Source organism: Mesoplodon densirostris, chromosome 2, assembly GCF_025265405.1.
Source record: "Mesoplodon densirostris isolate mMesDen1 chromosome 2, mMesDen1 primary haplotype, whole genome shotgun sequence".
In the NCBI taxonomy this organism is placed as follows: Eukaryota; Metazoa; Chordata; class Mammalia; order Artiodactyla; family Ziphiidae; genus Mesoplodon; species Mesoplodon densirostris.
The window spans coordinates 114,896,351-114,904,525 of record NC_082662.1 but is presented as its reverse complement, the minus strand read 5'-3'; positions in this window follow the sequence as shown (position 1 = coordinate 114,904,525).

The window sequence follows — 8,175 nt, the reverse complement described above, 5'->3', positions numbered from 1 at the left end:
TATTTTATAACAACTATAAATGGAGTATAACCTTTAAAAATTGGGAATCACTATGTTTTTCATCTTAACTTATACAATATTGAACATCAACTATACTTCAATTTAAAAAATCAAAAAAACCCCATGACTGGAAGGGTAAGCTGTGACAAAGCGAGAGAGAAGCATGGACATATATACACTACCAAACATAAGGTAGATAGCTAATGGGAAGCAGCCGCATAGCACAGGGAGATCAGATGGGTGCTTTGTGACTGCCTGGAGGGGTGGGATAGGGAGGGTGGGAGGGAGAGAGACGCAAGAGGGAAGGGATATGGGAACAGATGTATATGTATAACTGATTCACTTTGTTATAAAGCAGAAACTAACACACCATTGTGAAGCAATTATACTCCAATAAAGTTGTAAAAAAAATTAAAAAATAAAAATAAAAGCCCCTCCATGTGGCCCATCCCGAACAAAAACAAAAAACAAAAAACAAAAAAAAAAACCCATGACAATTCTGCATAAAATATTTGCATTCAGAATTATTCACAGGGGCTTCCCTGGTGGTGCAGTGGTTGAGAGTCCGCCTGCCGATGCAGGGGACACGCGTTCATGCCCCGGTCCGGGAAGATCCCACATGCCGGGGAGTGGCTGGGCCCGTGAGCCATGGCCGCTGAACCTGTGCGTCTGGAGCCTGTGCTCCACAACGGGAGAGGCCACAGCAGTGAGAGGCCCGCGTACCGCAAAAAAAAAAAAAAAAAAAAAATTATTCACACATACATAATATATAGAAAGATAAAATTTGTTACCTCTAAAAAATTTTTTAATAAAAGACATTTGCTTTAAAAAAAAGTTAAGGGGATATGTTTGGTTGATTAGTTGACTGGTTAGATCTCAGAGGTGGCTTTTAGTTTTTGAGACAATTGACTAAGTTATTCTGGAAACTTAAACTCATGTTCATTAAGAAACCTCAAGTCAAATTACAAAACACAATGACTTCAACCTTGAAATGTTTTCATAATATGTTTCATTTAACTTTAAAGGGACTTTAAGAAACTATCTGTTGTCAGCATTTCCTCCAGTTTCATTTAAATTTTGCTTTATTTCTACTAAATTCAAACAAAGTTCAACATAATACTTATATTAGGTAAGACTCCCTTGGATACAGATCACGGAAACTTAAGCAGTAAAAGGGAATTTGCTGACACCAAAAATTGAGATGGCCAAGGATATATCTGGATCCCAGTGAATCTAGGCATGGATCAGAGATGTCCTCAGGGCTCTGCTCTCTTCAACTTTCAGTTTTATTTATCCCTCCTTGGCTATGAAGCCAGACATCCACACCCCAGATGGTAGTGAGATAGCCTCTGGAAGGCCTTGTCCCACACAATCCTAGTTTAACAACCCAGAAGAAGCAGCCATCATTAGCTCCCCCTGCAAAAGCTTAGAAAGACTCTGATTGGCCCCCTGCTTGGCTGAGTTGCATACCCAGCTGTGAACCAATCTAGAAGGCAGAAGAGTGGAGGAGGGTTCTGACTGGCCAGACATAGGTCACAGGACCACACCTAGAAAGAGAATGTAGGCCCAAACTGACCATATCAGATCGATTCCTCACAGGAAAGAGGGCTTCTGTGCAAGAAGAGAGCCAGAAGTAACATGAGACAGACCAAAACAGACATTCAATTCCATATTTTAGTTTATCTCTGGATGGTAGCAGTAGAGGCAAATTAATTTTTATGCTTTTATGTATATGTCAGATTTTCAGCTAAGACCATGTATTGTTTTCATAAACAGAAAAAAAGCAATGAATATAATTTATATTTCTAAAAATGTCACAGATATATGGAAGGATGGATTGCTAAGTGAAAAAAGGTAAGTTGTTGGACAATATCTATAGTATGATCCCATTTATGTCAAAATACTTCTTAAGTGCATAAGGAATGCTTGGTAGTATCTACCCTAGAGAGTAGGCAGGAACAGGTTAAGGTAGCCTTTTACTTTTTACTTTTTGACATTTATACTGTTTTTTCCATCATGCCCATGTATGTTTTTTATAATAAATTACAAACAGTGTGGATAATAAACAAGGACAGAATAATAAATATAGGCTGGTGTATTAGTTATCTATTGCTCTGTAACAAACTGTCCCACAACTTAGTGGCTAAAAAATATATATGTATTATCTCACAGTTCCTGTGGGTCAGGAATTCAGGCATAGCTTAACTGGTTCCTCTGCTTCAGAGTCTTTCACAAGCCTGCAATCAAAGTGTCAGCTAGGGCTGCAATCTCATCTGAAGACTCAACTGGGAAGGATATGCTTTCAAGTTCACTCATGTGGTGGCTGGCAGGATTCAATTCCTCATGAGTTTTTGCACTGAGGCCACCCTCAGTTCCTTGCCACATAAGCCTCTCTGTAAAACATCTCACAACATTAAAGTGAGCAAACAAAGGGGCAAGAGAGAGTGCCAGCAAGAGAGAGCATGCTAGCAAGACAGGAGCCATGGACCTGATATCTCATTAATTTTGCTCTATTCTATTTGTTTGTTAGGAGCAAGTCACTAGGTCCAGCCTGCACTCAGGGGGAGAGGACAATACAAGGGCATGAATACTAGAGGTAGGGAGTATTGGGAGCCAGGTCAGATGCTTCCTATGACCACTGGAATAGCCTGAAAGGCTTCATGGGGGAGGAACTTGAAAGGTGCAACTAGAAAGAGTGAGAAATTGGGCAGAATGAGAGAAAAGTGGAGGGAAATATGGAAGGGAAGCACAGAAATAAAGAAGATATAGGGTAGAAAAGTGGATAAGCATTTTCAGGGAAGGGACTAGACCAAAGACCATATTGTTGAAAAACATGAACTTTTCTTGGGAGTAATTAGGCTGGAGGAGTAAGTTAGGAACTGAATGACAAACTAAGGAATTTTAAGTTTTTTCTCTGCAATGGCTAGCCATGCTAGTCATCAATATCCTCACCAAAAACTTATTCTCTGCTAGTTATGACATATTATTAATGACTTAACTTATGGCTCAGGAGGGATCATGACTTTAAGGGAAAGTATCACATCATAATACAAAATTCACAAAGTAGGTAATATGCTCATAAAAAATGGAAAGTTGGTTACATATTCTAATCTCATCATATTGCTTTGATTTCATTTTGTAGTAAACGTCAGCTGTCACATAAGGAGCCTAAAGGTTTTGGAAATATTTTTACAGTGAATGATATTGATTACCCTGCTTTCAATTAAATAAATATTTAATATATGTATGTATTCAGTGTGGAGAGTGGAACAAACAACAAGTTTGAAGCCAGGAAGAGAATTTTAATACCATTTGAATCTACTTTTACTTTTTTTAATTGAAGTATAGTTGATTTACAATGTTGTGTTAATCACTGCTGTACAGCAAAGTGATTCAGTTATACATATATATACATTCTTTTTAAAATTTCCTTTTCTATTATGGTTTATCATAGGATACTGAATATAGTTCCCTGTGCTATACAGTAGGACCTTGTTGTGTATCCATTCTGTATATAAAAGCTTACATCTGCTAAGCCCAACCTCCCACTCCAACCTCCCCAACCCCTTGCCCCTTGGCAACCACCAGTCTGTTCTCTATGTCCATGACTCTGTTTCTGTTTCATACATAGGTTCATTTGTGTCATATTTTAGTTGAATCTACTTTTTTGATGTTTCAGGGAAGTGGATGTGATAAAATGTGCTGAATATCATTGACAGGTCAACTAAGGCAAGGACACCAAAATGTTCATTAAATATGGCTACATGGAAATGGTTGATGGCTTTAACAAAAGTAGTTTTAGTGAAGTGATAGGAATGGAAATTTCAACTAGGGTTGAAGAATTAATGGGACTCCCATCCTGGCAATATGGAAGATAAGTTATTATTCAAAACACAACAAAACAAAAACACTCTTCTGCTAAAAAAACAAAAAAAAACTCCTAAAAATACTAAATAAAATTTTTTTTTAAATCTCCTTATATGCATAGCTGAGCAGGCAAGAAACTAAGGGAATTTCTCAGAGACTAAAATAAGTCAAAAGCATAAAATCAGAGGGTGAATGAGCACTGAATCCAGCCACCTTCTTAAGGGCATCTCATGATCCCCAGTAACCTAGAACTGGAGTTTTATCAACCATGCTAGGAAACAGAAGGCCAAGTTTAGTGCCCTTGCAATCTGGAAAGTTGGTTTTAAAACCTTCCATAAAGCCAGTACTCTCAAAGGGCTATACTCTCAGTAAAGAAAAGTTTGCTGTATAAAGGGGGAAGGACACAGCTCCAAATAGAGTGAGGTAAAATTTCCCCCAAATAATTCATAAGCAACAAGTTGGCCCTCACAAAGGTTTGGTACCCAAATTCATGCTACCTGCTTTGTCCAAAAAACTAAGAATTTAGTTTAAAGTGGTCCCAAGTTTTGGACTGTCCCTGACATGGTAAGCAGAAGGAAAAGCAAACCCCTTCTAAGGGAATATACCCTTAACGTAGGCCTCAAATATTGCTCACAATACAGTTTCAACAAACATGAGAGGATGATAAAAATTACAGAATATGCAAGAAAACGACACCACATGAGAGACTCAGAAGAAAAACCAACAGCAAAATCAGAGCCACAAATGCATGCAGTATTGAAATGATCATACAAACAAAAACAAATATATAGTAGTTTTTTAAAGACTTAGAAACATGAGTAAGGAACAAAAGCTATAAAAACAACCTTGTAATGAAAAAGTGCCAAACTGAACTTCTAGAAATAAAAAATTGGTGAAATTAAAATTTTAAAAACCTAAAAGGTGGGAAATTAATTAGAGACATGGAGCTCATAAAAATAATGAGCTAAATGTCCAACTTAAGAAATTAGAAAAAGAACAACAGAATAATCAAATTATGAGGAATGTAGCAGGAAGAAAATAATAAGTAGAGAAAGTAATGAAATTGAAAACAGAGGATCAACAAAGCCAAAGTTGATTGTTCGAAAATTGATAAACTTAAGGCAAACTGATTTAGTTTAAGATAGAGAGACAGAGATAGAAAAAGAGAGGCAAAGCAATGTTGCCTTTTATGTCATAGCATTGGAAATCACTCCACAGCATTAGTTCGGCCAAATTTTATTCATTAGAAGCTAGTCACAACAGCAACCTTTATTCTCCCTTTGTGGGAAGAGTGTCAAAGAATTTGCAGATGTGTTTTAAAACCACTACTTGCTATATTACTGTTTCTACCCAGAACAATAAGACCAAAAAGAAAAAAGTAAATAAAATGTATACAGACTAGAAAGGAAGAGTCAAATCTGTTATTCACAGGACAGATTATTTACATGAAAAACACAAAGAATAGATGAATCAGTAGAATTTAAAAGTCTGAACATAAATATACAAAAGTTAATTGCATTGTTACATACCATTAATAACTGATTAGAAAATGGACTTTTAGGGCTTCCCTGGTGGCACAGTTGTTAAGAATCTGCCTGCCAATGCAGGGGACACAGGTCCAAACCCTGGTCCAGGAAGATCCCACATGCCACAGAGCAACTAAGCCCATGTACCACAACTACTGAGCCTGCGCTCTAGAGCCCACAAGCCACAACTACTGAGCCCACGTGCCACAACTGCTGATGCCTGTGAGCCTAGAGCCTGTGCTCCGCAACAAGAGAAGCCACCACGATGAGAAGCCTGCACACCACAACGAAGAGTAGCCCCCACTCACCGCAACCAGAGAAAAGCCCACGTGCAGCAACAAAGACCCAACACAGTCCTAAATAAATAAATAAATAAATAAATAAAATAATAAATAAATTTTAAAAAAAAGAAAATGGACTTTTAGAAGGAGAGCATTAAGAACTGCAGCAATTAAAAAAAGATACAGTGGGACTTCCCTGGTGGTGCAGTGATTAAGACTCCACACTCCCAATGCAAGAGTCCCGGGTTCGATCCCTGGCCAAGGAACTAGATCCCACATACATGCCGCAACTAAGAGTTCGCATGCCACAACTAAGGAGCCCTTGAGCTGCAACTAAATGAGCCTGCCTGCCACAACTAAGACCCAGCACAACCAAATAGATAAATATGAGGGAAAAAAAAAGATACAGTGAAACCTGCTCACCAATATAGGCATCTCCTGTTAACGTCAGTAATCCAATCCTGAAAATCAGGTATTCTGCACAAAAATACGAATCAGGGCCTATTTCCCATTATTTTAAAAGGAACAAATTATAATGCATTACATTTCAAACCAAACTCTCCAATCAATTTCCTGAAACTAAACTAAACGCAGTAAAACACCTGTAAGTAACAAATGATCATAGTAGGATATAAAATGCTAAAACCCGCAATAATTAATGTAATCATTAAAAAATAGTTGTTCTTCATGCAGTAGCATGGCTTCTTTTAAAACCAATGTCCCCTACATGCATCTCCTTTGTTGACACTGGGCTTACTTCTCAAAACACCTGATTCTGATATTCTGCCAATGATACTGACATTCAATTGTTTTTGGAATGTAACTTGAGAATTCTGCTGCACATTGTTTTGTAAAAACAATCGATTTGAGTTGGGGGAGACATAAAAATACATTTTTACCATACAACCACTGGCCAAAACCACTGTATTCGTAATTTAATTTCTGGAACACATTCATCACAGCTATCTTAAAGTCTGTGTATGATAACTCTAATATCTGGATCTCCTGTAGATCTCTATTACTTGTCTTGTCTCTGAATTTTTGTCAAAGTCTTCTCTTTTTTGCATCCCTAGTTTTCATTAAATGCTAGACACACTGTATGAAAATGTAGAGATAATTTGAAGTACTGGACAATATTACTTTCTCCCAGAGTATTTATTCTTGTTTATAGGAGAGGTTAGGATAGGGACAAACCACCTAAATACATCTAAGATTGAATTGTTTCAAGTTGGGTTTCAGTCTTCATGAGAGCTGGATTTTGGTTCATCCTTACTCCTAGGGTATAGCCCTTTCGGATCCCAACTCTAAACCTGAGGTGTTTACCAGGACCCTTCTCATCAGTGAGTTCTAAACTTCAGTTATTGTCCCTCTGTGAAACTTCCAAAAGCTCTGTCCAGTTTCTCATCCTCACAGCTTTGATTTCATAATTGGCAAATACATTAAAGGGGGCCAAGTGTTGGTCTCACTTCTGTGGGATTCCCTCTTCTCTAGTCTCCTCACTCCTAAATCCTTTGCTGTCTCAGTAGTTTACCAATGCTTTCAAACAGATGTTTTTAAAATATTTTATCCAGCTTTTCTAACTGTTCTTCCTGCGAAGTTTGGTCTGATACAATCTTGTTTGAAATGTCTTTGGATGATTTTAATTTATTCTACCTAGCTCAGAGAGTCTGAAAAGGGAAGTCCTTAATAACACCCGGAGGTGTTTCTCAAATGTAAAATTATGCGAACAAAAACTTCAAGAACCCACCAGAACATAACAAGACACTCTGATCTGGCTCTCTTAGATATCCTGACATATTCAGCACCATTCCTGGCAGGGATGCTGAGATGGGCCATTCCAAAGACTTTTTTTTTTGCCTTAGTTTTTTGTCTCTCCCAAACTGTCACAGCAAAAACATCTATGCCCACAAACATCCTTTTCCTCTTCCCAGTAGCCTGCTCCCTCTATCTGTAATTACTCCCAATGTTAGAAATTCAAATTCATGTATATCCAACCTGAAATTTGAGCATACAGAAAAGGCTCACAGAGGTAAAAATACATCTTCAAGAGTTCACATAAAGGAAATCTCCAGTTTGAAAGAAATGGCTATTCTTTCTTGCATCTCCCTAAAGGAAGAGTCCTTTCTTCCATATTGGTGCCTCTAAAATGTTGTTCCTTCTATTGAGAACATTCTCCCTCTTTATTTCTCATTATATGCTTCACTTCAGACTCCCTTGGCCTCACATATAATCCTTGCTCCAGCCACCCCTGTTGGGGCCAACTCAGCATAGACTCCACCCAATTTCATGCAAGCACACACTGACAGGCGTCACTCTATACTAACACCACACACTTCTTCCCTCCTGCCCTGGGGCTACACAGTTGATGCAGAGAAGTCAGACACCAGGGGATGCACTGAACAGCGCAGAGGGGCCGGGGAGTTAACCCTCATGATAGAAAGAAAGCAAGAGTCAGTAGAACAATTTCTTCTTTCCCCAAAACAGTTTACTGAGTGATTGAA